The sequence below is a fragment of the Pan troglodytes genome, chromosome 5 (genome assembly GCF_028858775.2).
Source record: "Pan troglodytes isolate AG18354 chromosome 5, NHGRI_mPanTro3-v2.0_pri, whole genome shotgun sequence".
Taxonomy (NCBI): Eukaryota; Metazoa; Chordata; class Mammalia; order Primates; family Hominidae; genus Pan; species Pan troglodytes.
In genome coordinates, this window is record NC_072403.2 from 179488840 (window position 1) to 179509196 (window position 20357).

Consider the following 20357-nt stretch of genomic DNA (forward strand, 5'->3'; position numbering starts at 1 on the left):
CTGAGCTCAGTTCCTGCATCTGCAGAGACCATGATCCATCAGCCTTTTGATAGGAAGAGCGGATGGGGGTCCCATGTGACAGCGTGCAGGACACTCCAGAATGCTGCATATTTCTCTGCATTTCGTGTGTATGACAAGCCATGTGGGGTTATTATTTCCATCAAACACTAGACAAAATCCATTCCGCCCGATTCTATCCAGTTGTTGCCTCCCTAGAAACACAGGAATAACCTGCAGCACCATCCCCTTCCATTCTGTGGCATTGACACAATTCAGGAATCTACTTTTGTGCTTTTACACATTGAACTGACAGGTGACGTCAGGCATCGACTGTCACATGGGCCAGTGGAGAGGTGGCAGGGACGCCCACATTCGATGAATCCTGCATCATGGTGTTGGACTTCTTGTTTTTGACACTAAACTTGTTCACATTCGATAACTTGAGCACGAATAAAGGCAGCTCACAGCAATAACGCCTGATGGGCACGGGCCCTGTGCTATGCTCTAAACACTGCTCCTGTCACCCCTCCAAGACATGGGTCCTGCATTTTACAAACATGAATTCTGAAGACAACGAATAACTGATCTTGCCCAGCTCAGTTGGGCCCTAGCCCCATGCCCGGGGCCGGGATGTGGGTCGTGTTTGGAGCCTGTTGCAGATGCGGATTTGTCTGCTTCACGCAAGATGCTCTGATGCACTCTGTGTGGCCTGGAGCTCAGAAACCTGTGCTGGACCCAGTGCCTGCAGATGCTGCACCAGGGTAGCTGTTTTCCAGGGGTCAGGAGACATGCTCCGGAGGCTCCAGAGGCACAGACGGCCCCTCTCCATACACAGCACCACCTGGGAACTGGTTGGAGATGTGCACAGGCAGACTCCAGCCTGGGGGGACATTGAAGTCCAGCAGCGCCAGACCGTGGCTGTTTTTCAGGCAGTTACCTGATTCCTATGATCTAGGAAGTTGGGGAGAAAAGAAAACTTGCCTACTTCATAATGTTTCCCACAGCATGCAAAAAATCTGACTTGAGAGACAGGATCTCATGCCGTCAGCACGCAGAAAGTTATAGGATTGATGCCTTTTCCTTTGCTAATGCATCAGGGTGGGATTGCACTAAAATCAGGTACAAAAACACACATGAGTTTTCGAGAGAAGAGTCTGGGAAAACGCAGCCCTTGTGACCTCCTCCAAATTGCTGCTATAAAGTGTTTAGTGAGCATCATTTCCTGACCTTTAGCTGATGAAATTCGTGTTGGGGGCAATTGGCAGGAGCTGGTAGGAACCCGTGTTTACCCAGTGTGACCAGGTGGGGCTGTGCTTTATGGAAAGCAATACAGGTGGCCGGCTCAGGAAGGCTGCAGCCAGCAGCCAGGCCTCTGCACACAGGGAGCCACAGTCGGCTGCCCTCACAGCAGCACTTACTCACTTCCCCTCGAACATGCTGGCTCTGCCTGGAGTCCACCTCCGGACTGCGGAGTCTGTGCTATCTCTGTCCCGGGGACATACCAGGGCACTCTGTTCCGAGAGAGACCCCTGCCTTTGGGGGACTCCTCACCACGGCCTCGCTGCAGGCTTCACCTCACATGAGTGTTTGTCATGGGAACTTCCCAGTCCTCAGTTCTGCTGCATCCTGGTGGGGGAGAGAGGGAGACTCACAGAACCCGTCAGGGATGGGGACGGGCAGAGGGAAGTGAGGCTTAGTTGAGCATGGGTTTCCTTCTCGAGAAGGAGGAACCGGAGGGGCATTTATCAATTCTAAGTCACTGGGATTCTGGCATCATTGGTGAGGGCTGGCCCGGGAGCGTGGTGAGAAGGTGAGGGGGCATTATTAACATTGCTGCCGGTTTACCCCTAATTGTTTAAGCTTTTTATTGACTTCTGTGCTCTTTCATTTTACCGCACATGCTAGAATGGCTCACACACCTCCCCTCTCCATGTCCTCCCTCTGCTAGGGGGCCTGCAATTGCGAGCGTGGGGAGCATACCCCTCACCTCCTAATGTTTGGCCAATGGGCTGTGCTGGCCTGAGAGGGGAGGGCCAGAAACGAGCCAGCACAAGCAGGTCAACCTTTCCTGTTGTTGAGCACACCACCAGGAGGTCATGCCCCAGACGGCTGCTGTCCCTTCCGGGTGGGTCCGGACGAGACGTGGAGAAACCTGAGCCCAGCCTGGGGTCTGGGGCTCGTGACCCACAGCCTGAGGCCACGCTGTCCAGTCAACCCACTGAGCCAGGTGAGAAAGAGAAGGGCCAATTGTCACCAGCCGCTATGAGTCTGAGGTTGTGTGTAATGTGTGAGCCTGAGGCTGTGTGTTATGTGTGAGTCTGAGGTTGCGTGTTATGTGTGAGCCTGAGGTTGCGTGTTATGTGTGAGCCTGAGGTTGCGTGTTATGTGTGAGTCTGAGGTTGCGTGTTATGTGTGAGCCTGAGGCTGCGTGTTATGTGTGAGTCTGAGGTTGTGTGTTATGTGTGAGCCTGAGGCTGCGTGTTATGTGTGAGCCTGAGGTTGTGTGTTATGTGTGAGCCTGAGGTTGCGTGTTATGTGTGAGCCTGAGGCTGCGTGTTATGTGTGAGCCTGAGGCTGCGTGTTATGTGTGAGCCTGAGGTTGCGTGTTATGTGTGAGCCTGAGGTTGCGTGTTATGTGTGAGCCTGAGGTTGTGTGTTATGTGTGAGCCTGAGGCTGTGTGTTATGCGTGAGCCTGAGGTTGTGTGTTATGTGTGAGCCTGAGGTTGCGTGTTATGTGTGAGCCTGAGGTTGCGTGTTATGTGTGAGTCTGAGGTTGCGTGTTATGTGTGAGCCTGAGGCTGTGTGTTATGTGTGAGCCTGAGGCTGTGTGTTATGTGTGAGTCTGAGGTTGTGTGTTATGTGTGAGCCTGAGGCTGCGTGTTATGTGTGAGCCTGAGGTTGCGTGTTATGTGTGAGCCTGAGGCTGCGTGTTATGTGTGAGCCTGAGGTTGCGTGTTATGTGTGAGCCTGAGGCTGCGTGTTATGTGTGAGCCTGAGGTTGCGTGTTATGTGTGAGCCTGAGGCTGCGTGTTATGTGTGAGCCTGAGGTTGCGTGTTATGTGTGAGCCTGAGGCTGCGTGTTATGTGTGAGCCTGAGGTTGTGTGTTATGTGTGAGTCTGAGGTTGTGTGTTATGTGTGAGCCTGAGGTTGTGTGTTATGCAGCACACAACTGACTAAGGCTTGTGGTAAATGCACTGACTTGGAACAAAATTCAAAATGTACAAAGGGAATTACAGTGACATATCTCCCCAACCCTGTCCTTCAGCCTCCCAGCTCAACTGTCCCAATATTATTACAATACTGGGAAGGTATATAATAACAATCCTTAATTGTTCTAGGTGTATATAATTAGAAAGAAAGATATTTTTAAAATAATGGAACTAGTGCCATCCCTACAAAGGATTGCAAAATAGTATGGTCAGAAGTCCGTAGTGGCTCAAAATTCAATACGTAACTATCTGAAAATCCCCCCATCCCATATCTGGCCAGTCTTCCTATTTTCAGGAATGAAAAGGAAAGAAGAAGGAAGGAGGGAGGCAGGGAAAAGAAGAGAAGCAATTATGGCATAAGACAGATGGGGACTCCGCTTTGCGCCTGCAGGAGAAATGCATGGACATTACCACTTCAGATGAGGATTCCAGATCCTGCTTTTTTGTGACAACCAAATCCTCCGTCTGGTTAAATGCTAAGCAGTTCACCTCTGTTGGATAAATGGACCCCTGTGCTCAATTTGTACCTGATAATTCAATGCAGTCAGTTCCTCCTTTCTCCCCAGCAGAGGTGCTCGGGGGCGTGACGCAGGTGAGCTGCTGGGGACACAGTGGGAGGCAGCCTTCCAGGCCCTGCTGCCTCTAACGCTCATGACCGCTTTCCAGTTTCTGTCCCTGTGACTGCTGCTTCCAGGCTGCCCCTCTGCTCCCCAAGATGCACACTGACTTCTCTCTTTGTGCCTCATGTTTTTATAGATCTGAGAATCATTTCTGAAATTGTAGCCTGGAGGATTTGTCCCTAGTTGTTCCCGCCTGTCTAGCTACAGAAAGACACTATGGAATGACTAAAATAAAATCTGCAGGGGTAGAAGGAAAAGGTGGAATGTGCAGTGGGCATATGGCACTTCCAAACTTGTGAACAGTTCCAGGCAGAGCGGAGGGAGGGAGGGGCATCATCCCAGGATGGTCAACGCTGCTGGGCTGTCCCCTGGCACCACAAGCAGTCCCTCATCAAAGCCAGGCAAAGCAACCATGCGCACACCGAGAAGGGCACACAGAGAGCAGCACAGTTCAGGGTGGATGGAGGGCTCTCCTGGGGGACATCGGCAGGCTCCATAGGTCTTGGTCATGCTGGTCCATCTCTCAGGTTGGGCATGGAGCTCATGGTGCTCATCCTTATCTTAGTCCCTTAGTGTTGCTGTAAAGGAACACCTGAAGCTGCAGGGAAACTTATAAAGAAAAGAGGTTTATTTGGCTCACGTGTCTGCAGGCTTTACCAGGCTCATGGTGTCAGTGTCAGCTTCTGGGGAGGCCTCAGGAAGCTTCCACTCATGTTGGAAGAGGAAGGGGAGTTGGCGTGCGCAGATCACATGGTGAGAGAGGAAACGAGACAGGGAGGAGGTGCCAGGCTCTTCTTAAGAATCAGTTCTCACGGGAAATAATAAAGTATGAACTCACTCATCACCGCAAGGACAGGCACCAAGCCATTCAAGGGGGGTCTACCCCTGTGACCCAAACACCTTATATCGGGCCCCGCCTCCAACACTAGGGTTCAAATTTCAACTTGAGATTTGGAGGGAAAAGCACCCAAACTGTGTCACAAAGCATGTCCCAAACACAGCAATCCTCCCATCATTCTTTAAGTGTCTCATGCAGCCACCCTTTCATGTCGGGCTACCTTCCCCCTAGGGCTGTGGCATCTGGGTGGGCTGGGGCACCTGGTCCATTTGCCTGCTCACAGAGCATTCCTGTCCCCGCTGGTCCCTGCAGGTCATTTCTCGTGGTGACTGGAGAAAGCTCTCTACAGAAACGCCTGTCCTCCATGCCTTCACCTACACGAGAGCATCCTCTGCTCCCTAGACCACACCAGGACAGTTCTGCACGGACCTAAGGAGCTCACAGCCCAGCCCCCTCCCGGGGGAAATCTCTGCACTCCGGACTGGTAATTTCCAGGGCACGGTCTGCCTTTCTCAGCTTTGTGGGAAGCACCTTTGGTTCAGCCTCACTGGTGAGGGTGGAGGCTGTCTCCCGTCCCCTCCTTGTTCACCAGCAGGCGTCAGCAGGGCTGCTATTGGACCCCTTTAGACCAAGGCGCAACCTGGCTCCTCTGTTCTCAACAGGATCAGAAATGTCACGCAGGTCGTATCTGGAGTGGTTCTCTTTTTCCCTTTTGTGGAGGGTTAGAGTGGTATTCACACCTAGGCACGTCTACGTCTGAAATCTGTGATGGACTGAATGTGTCTCCCTCCCAAATTCAAGTGCTAACCCTCGGACCCCAGAATGTGATTGTATTTGGAGACAGGGCCTTTAAGGAGGTGATCGAGTTAAATGAGGTCATATGTGTCCCCTAATCCATCGTGACTGGTCCTTATTAGAGGAGATGAGGACACTGACACATGGGACGACGGCCACAGGAGGACACAGGGGAAGACGGCTGTCTACACAGCAAGGAGAGAGTCCGCAGGGGACACCAGTCCCGCCAATACCTTGACCCTGGACTTCCAGCCTCCAGGACTGAAAGAGAACAGCTGAACAGATTCAGAGGTCCACTACGTGGCACGTAGCAGCCATTCATTCACTCACTGTGCCTGCTCCCTTGAGCCTGGCTGTAATCTGGCTGATAACATTCATTCATTCATTCATTCATTCATCAGGTATTTCCTGTGGGCCTACCATGTGCCAGGCATGGGCTAGGTTGGTTCTGGGGTAAAAATGGTCCTTTGCCCAAGCTACTGATGGAATCACAGAGATGATGGGGAAAATCAGTGAGTAAACCAGCTGAAGACGGAAGGCAGAGACTGGGAGCAGAGCCCGACCGTTCTGCTGCTGTGGGGAGAGGGTGGAAGCCTTGTCCAGGGAGGTGGAGAGGCCACAGCAGGAGAAGCATGCCCAGGCTGAGACCAGAAGGATGAGAGGTACCAGAAGGAGGAAGAGCTGGGCTGGGACAGGGTGAGGTTGTGGTCGGCTTAAGTGGCTGCCAGTGGCTCAGTTCATCCGCAGAAAGCAGCAGGGAGAAGGGTGAAAGGAGACTGGGGATGGAGAATCAGGGCCACCCCTTACAACCCTGTCTTAGGGTGTGGCCTTGGTCCACGGGGAACAGGAAGTCAGGAGCAGTATCAGGCAGGAGGGCAGTGGGCGTAGGTTCCTTGTGACCTGTGAGCAGAGAGGGGCTGAAAGCCGGGCCTGGTCCATGCTAAGGGGCACGAAGGGGAGAGCATTTTCCACCAGGGCTCAGGTGGTGTCGTCAGAGATGGGGCAGGGGCAGCGGCAGGGCCCTGAGAGCTGTGCCGCTTCGTGATGCCACTGCGACCCTTGCCACTGTGTTTCAGGGGTGCAATGCTGCAGGTGAAATTGATGCAGACCCAGGCTTCAGACCTGTTCTCCTAGACTGCAGTGATGCGATGACAGCTCGCTGCAGCCTTGACCTCTGGGTCCAAGAGATCCTCCTGCCTCAGCCTCCCAAGTAGCTGGCACACGCCACCACACCTGGCTATTTTCTTTTAATTTTTTATTTGTTTGTAGGGACAGGGTCTCACCATGTTGCCCAGGCTGGTCTCCAACTCCTGGGCTCAAGCGAATCTCCCACTTCAGCCTCCCACAGTGCTGGGATGACAGGTGTGAGCCACCATGCCTGGCCTAGTTTGGGTAACTTTGAGTCACCTGAAGAGTCAGCCTCAGCCCCAAAGGGTTCTTCCTTCCCCAGGGTGCTGTGTTTGCACGGGAGCACAGAACCATTGCTCCAGCAGGGCTTTTCAGTGGAACCGAGTGTCTCTCACACGAGCTTTGTCTCCGGATGCACACGAGGAGATTCTGCAGCACAGTGGAGCCGATTAAGCCATTACAGCTTTCCAGAGGGAAAAGAAAATTTAGGACACGTAGAAACTAAGTCTTTGCCCACAATCAAGTTTCCATTCAAATTATGAAAAGGAAGTGATTGAATGAGAATGAGATGACCTTCCCCTTCCCCCACGGATCTTCCTCCCTCTGGTTCCCGCTGCTGCTGACACGAGCACTGCACCAAGGCGACGGCCCGGGCGCCCAGGCTGACTCCCGCACTCGGGCGCGGACCTCACGGCCGGGCTGACTCCCGCTCTCGGGCGCGGACCTCACGGCTGGGCTGATTCCCGCACTCGGGCGCTGAGCTCACGGCTGGGCTGACTCCCGCACTCGGGCGCTGAGCTCATGGCCGGTTCTGAAGAACTCTGGTTCTGCTCATGCCCCACATCAAAACGGCCAAGTCTTCAGATTTGGGATTTCCCAAGCCAAAAGCATTTTCATAGAATTGCATTTCAATATTTACATTATCTTTAAATAAAGTCCAGCTAAAAATAAAAAATAAGTAAAAATGTTAAAAATAAAACAACCCCAGAGAGAAGTGGGGTCTACTTGAATGCAATGCAACATGAAGTGGACATCTGGACGCCCCTCCTCCAGGGCTCCGCATGCTCCCCGGGGCTCAGGGGCTCGGGTGGGGCAGCTCCTCATGGCGTGGGGTAGGGAGGGTGACCCCAGGTTCTTGGTCAGGGCAGGTGCAGGCCTGTGAGACACTAGGTGAAGGAGGCAGAGCAGGCCGTCCTGTGTGGAGTGGCTTTTTCTAATTCAAACTCCCCTCCTTTCTTCCTCTTCCTTTTGGGAGAACTCATCCCTCTGAGACCTCAGACAACCATGCACCAGGCTATGGGTGGGGGTAGTGCAGGGCAGGCAGAGCGGTGCAGGAGAAGCATTCTGCTCTTTTCTGCAGTAAGGTAAATATCGTGGCTGTTGTCTGTTCTGCCTCCTCCCTGCTGTCTGGCTTCGTTAGTGCAGATCAAGAGCACAGGTCAGTGCCCTGGAAGCTCAAGGGTGTTCAGGATGACCTTAGCAGAGGTCTCCATGCCATGAAGGGAACCCAGCCTTGCTAACTTCTCCAGGCTCGGTGCCCAGCACCCCCAGGGCACACAGAAACCACTGTGGTGTGAGCGGTGCTGGAGCAGCAGACACAGGCGCATTGTTGTTGGGAGGTGGGGGCAGCCAGGCTCCGGAAGCCATTCCGGGGGATGGGGGAGCCCCCGCCAGCTTGCGTGTTTTCTTCCTTAGCAACTGCCCCTCAGAAGCAATACAGGACTTTCCCTAATGTCACCTCTGCTGAGTCCATGCCGGGGAATGGCTGAGAAACAACTTCATGCCAGAATCCTGTCATTCTAATCTCTACAAAATTCTAGGAACCAAGAAATTATAAACTGAAAGCTCTTAACGAGAAGCTCTCTGTGGGCAATGATCAGGGCTCTGCAGGGAGCTCCAGCAGCAGCCAGAGGGAAATAAACGTGGACAAGAACAACCTGAGGCTGCTCGGCTGAAGGCTGGAGCATGGGAACTGCCCTACACCCTCACTCATGGTGCAGGGAGCTTCCCAGGAAGTCTCAACTCACCTACAGCCTTCGAACCAGGAGAGGCTCCGTGAAAGAGCAGGTGCATGGACCCGCCGGAGGGGTCAAGAGAACTGATGCCGTGAATGAATCCAGATGAGCAGCCACCATTGTCCTGAAATGCCCTTGGTCCCTTCAGAAAGGGCGGGCCACTTCCGTGTGGGTTGGGAAGGTGCCTGGGACCCGGGCCGCCCCGTGGAGAGCCAGCTTCTGCCCAGGAGGTGCTGGCACCCAGCCACAAGACGGGATGCGGCATGCTGGTGAGGGGTGGTCCCTGAGCTCCCACCACAGCCTCGACACGTCTCCACCTGGAGACAAACAGCAGCTTAGGCCTGGGGAGCACCTCTGCAGCCGAGAGCTCCAGGTGCACTTTCTTGCTTCTCGAGCCAGGAACCCATGTCCAACATGAGTGGAAGTTAAAACTAAAAGCTTTTAATGGAACACTTTGAGTTTCTAATATAAAATAGTCCTGTCCGATGCTGTGAGGCAGGTGCCATTGCTATCTCCATTTTATTAATAAGAAAGTCAAGGCCTACAGAGACATGGCATCTTATCCAGCGCAGCTACTAACCTGGAGGCAGGTTTTGAATCCGTGTGTGAATGCACCCAGAGCCCGCCGCCTCAGTGAGCCTTGAAGATGGCAGGGCATCCTCACCGGCTTGGCACAGGGCTGGTGGAGACCTGCGGTGCCCACAGTCATTTGCAGTGGCTGTCACAGAACTCCAAGGCCTGGCTCTGGTCTCTGGATGTGCTGCGATCTGGGCTCAGGCTCATGTGACTGTCCCGGAAGCTGCGGGCTTTGCTGCCTAAGCTTCACTTCTGGTGGGTTTGTGAAAGCATATTTTCCAGTCTGTCATGTCCTTGCAGATTCTAGGGTGTGGGATGCAAATGAGGGTTGTGTTCCATGCTCTCCTGCCTGCTCCGCAATACAGTGACTCCTGTGTGTGCCCTCGGCTTCCCTGTCACCAGGCGCTCTCTGCTTGTATGTTATCATCAGTGCTGCGTCTTCACCTCTGAGGCCTCCGTGACGCACTCCATCAAGGATCCTACCCTGAACCTTAATAGTTCTCACAATTGCCTCGGCAAAGGCCCACCACGGGATGACTGCAGGGTGGATTTACGTGTAAAGCGTCTCCTGCAGCAGCAGCGGCATTCCCCAGATGGCAGGAGGGAACAGCCAGCCCTCGCTGTGGTGGATGGCAAGGCCTGCTCCAGGAGACTGGCACTGTTGTGGAATTTCACCCTTTCTGTGGACTTTTATTATTCTTCCTGGGCTAGCTTCACCTCCTGCTCAAGGGTTTCGACTTGTTCTACCCACACCTGTGAAAACAGCCTCCCATGCCAAGTATTCCCACAGGATCATCCTAATAGATTCCAGGACCTGGCGGCTCCTCTTCCAATGCCCCAAACTCTTACGGGGATCAGCTTTCTCCTGCTCGGTCTCGAGGATGCTCAGGGTCTGGCCTCAACCCTGTCATCATTGTCAATCCCTGTGGCTCCTCCTTCCAAGGAGGCCGGGCAGAACAGCAACAGGAGTAGGTGCAAAGGGACAGCAGATGGTCAGGGACAACAGGTGCTCGGGGGGCAGCAGGTGCTCAGGGGGTGGCAGGTGCTCAGGGACACCAGGTGTTGGGGGCAGCAGGTGCTCAGGGGACAGCAGGTGCTCAGTTGGCAGTAGGCGGTCAGGGACAGCAGGTGCTCAGGGGGCAGCAGGTGCTCAGGGACAGCAGGTGCTCAGGGACAGCAGGCCTGGGTCTAGACCTGCTCCAGCTTGCGTCCTTGGACACCTCACTCAGTCCCATGGGGCTCCCTTTCCCCTTCTCCTGGTGGTTGTTGTGAGTGTCAGATAAGACTTTAGCTCCAAGATAGGCCATGGACACATTTTGGCTGCTGTTCTTAGGCCCTTGGACTCTGGTACCATAGACTCTGATCCCAAAAGCACTAACTCTGAGGAACAGGAGCCTTCTTTCCATCCACACCACAGCCCTCCCTCACGGAGATATAAGTGAAGACCCATCCCCTCCAGAAACATTTCCCTACACTCCCAGTTGGTCTTGAATCTTGCGACACAAATGTCGTTTCGCATCTATAGACTGGAGAAGCCCTCTCGGGCATGGAGCCAATACCCCACCCAGCAGAGACAGTCACATGGAAGGAGTAAAACGCATCCCCTGGTGTGAAGGACTCGGGGTCTGAGGGAGATTCCCACCCAAACGAGAAACAAGGGAGCTCTGACGTCAGTGAGGCAGACGCCCAAGGCAAGAATAGGAAGTGAAGGTCCCGCCCAGAAAGCAAGGCAGGGCTGGCTGGGGAGGAGAGCCCAGAGCTCTCAGCAACAGTGCGCTCTGCATGGCAAGTTCACAGTCAGACAGCTCACCTTCCTGACAGCTCCCTTAGATTCCACGTCCTTGCTGTGGCCCCTCCCACATGGGACACAGGTAGGCGACCCCGGGCGTGGACACAAAGGCCCCATCATTACACAATGTCTCTAAACACACCGATATAACCCCATCCTCCAGAAGTGCCCTCTCTTTGTTCTTGGCCTGGTATTTGTATTTTTAAAGCATGAACTCTCTACTCATTGTTCTGCACTCTCATGGAGAAAAAAGGGAGAGGAGGAAAGAAACCACCTTTTTGTGTTTGTTTGAATTAGTCCCTTGTTAGGCAGTTTCATAACAAGGTAACTTAGGTATAACTATAGGAGGCAGACATTATATGGCTGTTTTGCAGAGGTGAAAACAGTTTCAAGAAATTTGGAAAACTTGCTCACAGCTTTTGAATTATGCCACACCCTTTTCTGAAATACAACCTGGGCTCTACTCTCCTGCTTAGCTGGTAACCTAATGGCAATCAGCTGGGCCAGTGAGTGGCTAGAATGCTTATTTTGTGTACATAATGGAAGTGTTAGGAGATTTATATTTTGAATTTGTCAAGAGTGCCAGATTATTTTCTAGTTTACTTTGCTTACACAACTTGAAGTTCTGCTAATGTAAATATAATCGGTGCCTCAGTTTACCCAGAGAGTTGTTGAATAAGAATGAAAATGTTTCCTAGGGACAGGAGAATGAGAAATAGCCATCAAAAGGAGAGAACAGAAATCCTATTCCTTTGTGGGTCTGAATACCCTACCCAGGAAATCCCAGGGCAATAAAGACCCCTTTCAGCCACATGTTCTGCTTTAAGAATCAGATTCAGCAGAAATGCGAGCCAGGCAGGGTGTGGAGATGATCACAGGATCAACGCTAAAAAGGGATGGAGGTTAGATGCTCCTCTTGTCATCTTTCTTTAAAAAAATCAACAAAGTATAAAAGAGACTTTCATAGTCTTTTCATAACAAGTAAAACTACATGTAAGACGTTCATGAGGGAAGATTGTTGATGGACGTGATGAACTTAAGTTAATTTTTCTCTGACGGCCCTTCCTATACATTTTTCTAACTCAAGAACATAATCCATTTTATTTTATTAAGGGCTGATTAAATAAGAAACTTATATTTACCATGTGATTATTTGATATTCTAATGAGTATTCAATGCATCACACGTTTGAGCCCTACTATTTGCAAAACATCATTGCAATGTGCCAAAGATTATGCAAAGATTACTAAGATATGCCCCTTTCCCATCTTGACTGACCTCAAATGAAACTGGACTTCCTGAAGGTTCTAACGTTTGACAGGAATTGTCACAGTGTTCTCGATGCTTATGGAAAATGAGAATACCGCAGCGGTGGTCAGATACAAATTACACTAAAGCCATATTTCTCAAAATGTGACCTTGAAACCAGCAGCAGCAGCAGCATTGCCTGGGAACTTTGTAGAAACTCAAGTTTTCACCACTGATGGGGTTCAGGACATGCTACCCCAAAATATGGCCCCTTGGCATTTGAGAAAACAGCAAAACCTATGATCACTCTCGGACCTACTTCCATCCTTCTTCCCTGAAGCAGGTGGTTCATTGGCCCTTCAATCCAGAGGTGATCTTCCTTTACCCACAGGAAAGGAGCAGCTTTATCTCTGACGACGAAGGGACACAGAGAAGAATCTGAACGCACAGACCTTGACAGGTTGCCCCGGTTTATCACCATTAAAGCATGCCGCCTTTGCCCCATCATACTTCCTCACAACTGTCCACTCTGTTGCAGGTGAGCGACAGCTATCAGGGCCAGTGATGCAGGGGGAAGAAGAATTGACCAAGAAAGCTGTAGGTAAAGAAAGGCAGATTTATTAGAGAAAGTAGAAACGTGCAACAAGGCAACGGGTAGCTGGCAAGAGAAAAGCTGACTCCCAGGAGACCAGGGTTTGCTGGTATTATCCAGGATGGTGTTTACGCTGCCTGTTGAAGACAGCTTTGTGCAGTATGGATCACTCCAGGATTGCAGTGAGTTCATGTGCATAGCTAGACACAGGAAGACTGTGAGTTATTTGCTCAGGAGAGCTGTGTAGCCTGGACCATGGAGAAAGGCAGACTTGTGGCTTATCTGCCTTCAGTTTCTGCTTTTCCTTGCTCCTGCCAGCCTGGTTCTTTTTCCCTAATGAGGACTCCACACGCTCTTCTTTCTAAAAATGCACAGGTTTACCTGTTTCTTTGACTTTCATTTCTGAAGACTCCCATGTCATGTAAAACTATATTAAATAAATTTGTGTGCTTTTCTCTTGTTAAAAAACTATATGTAAGATGTTCATATCAGAGGTGTTTTTAATAAGGAAAAATTAGAAACTGCAAGAGGAGTGGTTTGTTATTGGCAGTTCTTAATCACACTCAGCCATTATGAATGACAGTGCCACAGGTGGAAATGCTTTTGATGTACTGGGGCAGGACGTTGTATGTCTAGGGTGGTCATGGCGGCCACTGTGGCAAGACACCCTGGTGAATGTCAGCACCTGGCAGCTTGTGAGAGGCCTGCTGAGTCCGTGGGCGCAGAAAGTGGGCCCTGAAGGGAATGGCTGTCCCTAAGGTGGGCCATCTTAGGAGGGGGCCAGGTCTTATGACTTATACTATACTTGACCAAAGGGAAAAAGTGTTTTACATGATCAAGACAGGGCGGTGATGATTCAGACAAATCACACCAGAGTTTCCAAACTTGCTAAAAATGTGTGATGCTCTTGGCACGTTCAGAGCCCACGTTCTGAGCAGACACACAGAGGTCATGGTGTCCATCAGGACAGCTAGTGGGATTCTGCCTGGTGACTCTTGGGTGATGTAGGACAAGGAACACTGATTCTGAATGTGACCTGGTCACGGGGCACACACCACAATCACCCCATCCTACAAGCTCCTTGCTTCCATGGAGATCTATGGCTCACCCTCCCAGCCTCTTACCGATGATGGCCTCTGGGAGTGTGGGCAGGACACTTGCTCCTTCATAAAGAATAAGCAAGTTATTTGCAGTGTGTTTTGACATATACAAAATGTTATCATTTTTCACAGGTTTTATTTCCAGACATTACAATTTTAGAAAGGAAATTTTCCTTTGTGATGATTGAAATTCATGCAGTATTTATAACTTGGTTTCAGCTCTGACTTTTTATTAATTGTGAGCCTTCATTAAAATAACTCATTTGAAATGAGTAAGGATGGTTACTGCTGAAAAGAACATTTCTTGTATTAATATTTAACTAGTGGCACTCTTAAATCCACAAGCGAGTAAGTAAACGACATCTGCAAAGGCTTATTGCAGAAACACCAAAGCTGTAACAGGTTCGTTTTAAGGCATTTGTTGTTCTTGCTGTTTTCCTTGATAGTCTTAAGACAGCCCCTAGGTCTGGGATAATTACTGTGGTATGTAGAATTCTCTTGTCCTGCATGACAATTTCTCATCGTTCTCAAAGATGGAAAGTGCGGAGGTTCCCACACGTCTCTCCTCGGTCGTCCAGTTTCCCCCGACCCGTGGCAGGAAGAGAGGCTGAGTGAAGAAATGAAGCCATTCCGGCCCAGCCATACTCTGCTGCCTAGGTCCTCCTCTCCATCACATTTTCTCAAAGTTACCTACATTAATGTTAAGGAACATCGGTTCTTTCTCTTTTCAAAACACTATGTAGCTTTCTTCCCAATGTGTTTTGCGAGGAGACGCATCCTGGGGAGGAAAATGAGGGAGATTTGGGATGAGGGATGCGTGCACCTGTTTCTGGAGTGCAAGGCTTTTTTTTACTGGGCTTCCAGGCACGGAGGGGGCAGGCAGGGTTGGGGATCCTGTGGTGGGCAGGGCCCGCACGATGCCACCGCTTCGGCCAGAGCCTGCTGCACGGCAGAGCCTGCCCTGCAGACCAATGGCCTTCCCAGGCCGGGTCCAGGGCTCACACCCAGCGGGCCTGCATATAACCGGGGCAGCCTGGGGTTTCCGCTGCAGGAGAGCCAGCAGCCTCAGCTGTGCTCCAGCAGAAAGGACATGGCCCCAGCAGGGAAGCAGCCGTCTCAGCTGGTGAGGACACAAGAAACCAAAGGCCAGGGAGCCAGGACACAGGAGCCGGGGAAGCCACAGGGACTCAGTGCTCCTCTCTGCTCTGGGTGGGCAGCGGGGGCCTCCCGCCTCTGCAGGGCTGCAGTTCTGGTCGCTGCAGGAGGCTGGGGCACCGTGTCTGCCTGAAAGGCCAACTGGGCCCAGCCTTGGCTGTGTCCTGCCCCTCGCCTCCAGGTCCCTCTTCCTTCCAGGGGTCCAGCTTTGTTCCACTCTCTCATCTTCCCAAACAAGCTGCATTATCAGCACTGAGGCTGTGTGATGGAGGGCAGGTGAGCAGTCCCGCGTGGGAGGGCTGGTGGGCTGCCTGAGGCCCCAGAACAGGGAAAACAGGACCTTGGGGAAGATGGTCAGGGTGGCTGCATTCCACCTGGATTGTTTTCATTTGAGGGAATGTGGAGAAAACATCTTCACACCTGCCTTGACCTACATTGTAATGGGACTCATCAAACATGAAAGAAACTTTATTTTTAAAGAAAATAGCTTTTAAACTTCCTCCCTTGAGCCCTTTGTTAGGATTTTTATTTACATAGTTTTTCAAACAATTTCTTACCGGAAAATATATTTTATCAGTGAACCCGATATCTGTGCCCATTTTAATAATTTCTACCAAATAAGAACTGTGAGAATGAAACTGTGGCTTCTGTGTTGGGAGCCGCAAAGCACATAGAACAATGCCTGACAGAGGGCAGTGGACATTTTCGTTTGTATTGTTTTCTTCCTATACCAGCCTCTCTCATTCTCTTTGCTGTCACAGGCCCCAGGTATTTTGTTTTATATCCTTACGTATGTATGGGTCCTTGAAGATAGATTATATGATATCTGTCTGCATGTTTTCAATGTATGTAAATTAAGTGTGTGCTTTAAACATGGGTCTGTTTCTTCCTGTTTCCCATTCACCCTGTGTTTTACGATCTCTGTGGTGTTCCTTGCACATCGAATCTATTTCATGCTCCTCTGTGAAATGTACCACTATTTGCAGACAGTGTGTTCCCCCTACTTTCTAGCATGGATGGACACCCAGTTGCCTGTGACTCCTGCTCCCTCAGAGCAGGGCACCTCCTGGGAGGCTTCCTCACAGGGGTAGACACGGCTTCCTCCGGGTTTGTGCCAGACATGGGGCTGCTGACCCCAGGAGCAAGTGTCTGGGCTTCACGATTCGGTGCCGGGAGATGTCCCATGCAATGCCCGCGTCTTTGCCAGTCTGGCTTCTCATGGGTGTGTGAGTTTGCTTTTTTCTGATCACTAGTGATATGAGCATGTCCTCCTCTGCTGTTATCTGCTGATGCTTCCTCCTTTGGAACCAATTGTTTTGTAAATGTGCCTGTTTTTCTGAGTTGAACGTCTTCTTTTTGATCAGCAAGTGTTCCTGGTGCATTGAAAATATTAATTACTTCTTGTTTTCAGTATTGCGAGACATCAGCTGCCCATCTGTTCACTTTGCCCATCTGTATCTTTTGTGACTATGATGTCATCAAGCCATCGTTTTTACCACTTAGGGTTTGTAACCTGGGCATCTTACTTAAGATATCTTTCCCATCGCAACTTTACAGTTATGCCTGCACACAATTTCTTCTATTAAAGTATTACCCTTCATATTTCTATCTTTAATCCATTTGAGGTTTACTTCTATATATGGGCTGAAAAAGGAATTGAATCATTGTCTTCTCTATAGATGTGCCTCCTAACACCATCTACTAAATGATCACTCTGTTCCCATTAATCTGTGATTGTGCCATAAATATTCCAAACAAGTTCCCTTGTGCAATAGGTTTCTGGACTTCTTATTGGGTCTGATTGGCATCTTGCGTATTCTTGGGCCGTCATCTCACTTTCTTATTATATGCAGGAGACCACCAACCAGCAGGGTGAACACCATTCCTTTTCTTTTACAAAACTACCTTAACTCTTTATGGAATTTGCTTTTACCATTAGGAAAAATGTGGGTTTTTTAATTTAAAAAGTAATGCACATTAAATGTACATATTAATATACATTAAATAACCACAACTTTTTACATGTCAACCATACCTCAACAAAGTGGTTTTAAAAGTAATGTACAATCTTTGAACATTTGTAAAAAATAAAGTTTAAGATCTTCCCTATGTTTCTTCACTCCACATCATGTTCATTGCCCAGGGTTGCCAACTACCCTGAACAGCTTCCCTCTCCCTCTCTCCCTTTCCTCTCCACCCTTCATCACCCTATGGTTTATCCATTCAATAAGTCCATTCGAAACTTTTTTAAAATGCAAAAATATCATTTTCTAGATGCTATTCTGTATCTTGCTTTGTTTCATAGTGTTCATAGTGTTTTAGTTTTGCAGTATATAACCCTGCAATTAGAGTCCATGTGGATGTGCTTCTCTGATTTTAGAAGTTTTACACCATCATATCCTCTGGAAAAAACAGGGTTTTTTTTTGTTTTTTTTTGTTTTTGCCGTTCTCTTTTTGACAGTCTTTTGGATGACTGTCAAATCTTTGGTCATCATGGATGTTGCCTGTTCCTATATCCTTGGCCACTCATGAGAGAAGATCTCTAATAGCAGAATTAGGAAAAATTGTCTCTTTCGTGGCACTTGGATAAGATGAGGTAGGGGAGCTACGTATGTAAGACCCTTACATTGTCGATGATAGGGGAACTGACATTCGTCCAAGTTACATAAGCAATACATGACCTGAACTCAAAACTGAGTCTCAACTTCAAGCTTCTCACCAGACTCTCTTCTTACTTCCACAAATATCGTTTTTTTTTTTTTATGGTAAACTTTCAACAGGCCATTTTCCTATTTGCTAAAAAGTTTGTTTCTTTCTTCACCCAGTCATCACTGCCCTCAAACCTATCTGCTTAGAGGGACAAAAACAGCTTCTAGAAAATAGCAAATACAGACTTCCAATAAGAGAAGTTTAATCCAGAAATATATTATTTAAAATAACTTTTTTTTGGTTAAAAGATATATATCTTTGCACACACACATATACATATGAAAGAAAATTCCTTTATACATTTGGAATGTGGAAAGATTTCTAAATTATTTCCTGAAATTGAAAAGTCATAAAAGACAAGATTAGTAAGTTTGACCACATACGAATTTTTTGAAACCTTCAAGGCAAGAAAAATGTCATAGATAAAAGTCAACAAACAAATAGCAACTGAGACTGAACTTCCTAATATATAAGACCAAATTGATTAAGAAAAAAAGAAGAAAAAATTCAACATTTTGATCAAAAAATTGGCAACAAGTATGAATAAAAATTTTGCAAAATGATATACCAATGGCTCTTGAGTATATGGAGAGAGGCTCAGCGTTGTTCATAGTGATCACAAGCAAATTAAACTGAACAGGTGTATTTAATCTGTTGGATTGGTAAAAAGCAACAGGTGAAGCTGCTGGGAGGCGTGCAGACGGGAGTTCTCATGCTGTCCCGGTGCATATATAAATTGCTGCAAACTCCATGGTGAGCAATTTTGCAATATCTCCCCAATTTGCAAGTACAAATTTGAGAATTTCGCTTTAGGATTTTTTTTTTTTTTGAGATAGCCTTGCTCACATGCTCACATGTGGAATGTTGTTTACACAGTCATTTTTCATTGCAGAAGAATTTATAATAGCCAAAGATTGGAAACAACCTACATGTCCATCAGTCGAGGGCCAATTAATAAAGTTCTGCCATTCTCAGTTGCAACTGTTTTCAGCTCTTGCTACTGTTTCTTCTGATAGTTCTCTCCATGTTTCTAAATAATACACCTTGTCCTGTTTCCCATCTTTCTCCATTAGTGTGTTTACTGTACACGTTTAGTAAGCAGATTTTTAAAGAGAGTTTTAATTATAAATTGCTAGGTAATTTCATCAAAATGTTCTGCACTTCTTGAGAAAATCAGATGATTTTTCTTCTTTAGTTCATTAATGTGATGTATTAAATTGATAAATTTTCTGGGGAAAAACCATCTTGATAGCTCTCTGACACACCGTATTCAATCATGGTGTATTTTTAAATTAATTTTAACTAGTTTGAAAATTGATGGATTCATTTACCAATAGATGTTTGTTCACCAGTCAAACTGGCCTACACATATTTTATTTCATTCTGCCTGTATTCAGTTAGGATCGAGGTTATGTTCGCCTTATAAAATAGGTGGTCAGCTTTCATCGTTTTTCCTTTTCTGGAATATCTTGTATAAAATAAGGAATTCTCTGTCCCTTAGAAGTTAAGTAATCAGTAAGAAAGATCTCCAAGTAATCAGTAAGAAAGATCTCCACAAAATAAATTTTAGACAAAAATTAACAAGGTTCAGAATAGTGTAGTACTCTATCCTTTTAATTGTAGTAAAATACACATGGCCATTAAAATTTCACCAGTTTAACTACTTTCAAAGGTCCAGTTTAGTGGAATCATGCACATTTACATCGTAGTGCAGGCGTCATCACTATCCATCTCCAGAACTTTTTGTCTTCACAAATTTAAACATTATACCCAGTCAACACTCACTCCCAATTCCCCCTCCTGGCAGCCCCGCTTTACTTCCTGTCTCTAGGAATCTGACTCCTCCAGGGATCTCATAGAAGCGGAGCCATTGAGGGTCTGTCCTTTCGTGACTGGCTCATGCCATACAGCACAGTGTCCTCGAGGTTAGCCCTGTAGTAGCCGGTCTCAGAGCAGATAATATTCCATCGTGCACGCCCGCGTTTTCCTTATCCATTTACCCCCGGTGGACACTGGGGCTGTCGCCATGTTTTGTCTGCAGTGAACTGTGCTGCTGAGAACACAGGTGTACAGATAACTGAGTTCCTGCCTCCCATCCTTTGGAATGTCTGCAATACACTACCTTTTAGGTGCATACCTCCCGAGTAGCTGAGATTACCAACCACGCCCAGCTAATTTTGTATTTTTAGTAGAGACGGGGTTTCACCACATTAGGCAGGCTGATCTTGAACTCCCGACCTCAGAAGATCCGCCCGCCTCGGCCTCCCAAAGTCCTGGGATTACAGGCGTGAGCCACCGCGCCCGGCCAGGTGCATTAAAAATAAAAATAAAAAATACTGTTGAAGGGTGGCAGAATACACCATCCCAAAATATCAAAATATGCCACTTTTATTTTGAGCTAAAGGCATTTGAAGTCAATAGATGCAAGAAGGACGCCCGACCTTTCTTTTTCTTCCTGAAAGCAGGAGATTAACCACCCCCGCCCCTCTCCCACCTCTGTGGAAGGGGTACACCCTGTACTAGGAGGAAAAAACTTTCTTATCACCAGAGACAGGGTTGAGGCGCTGAGGGGACTGTGTAT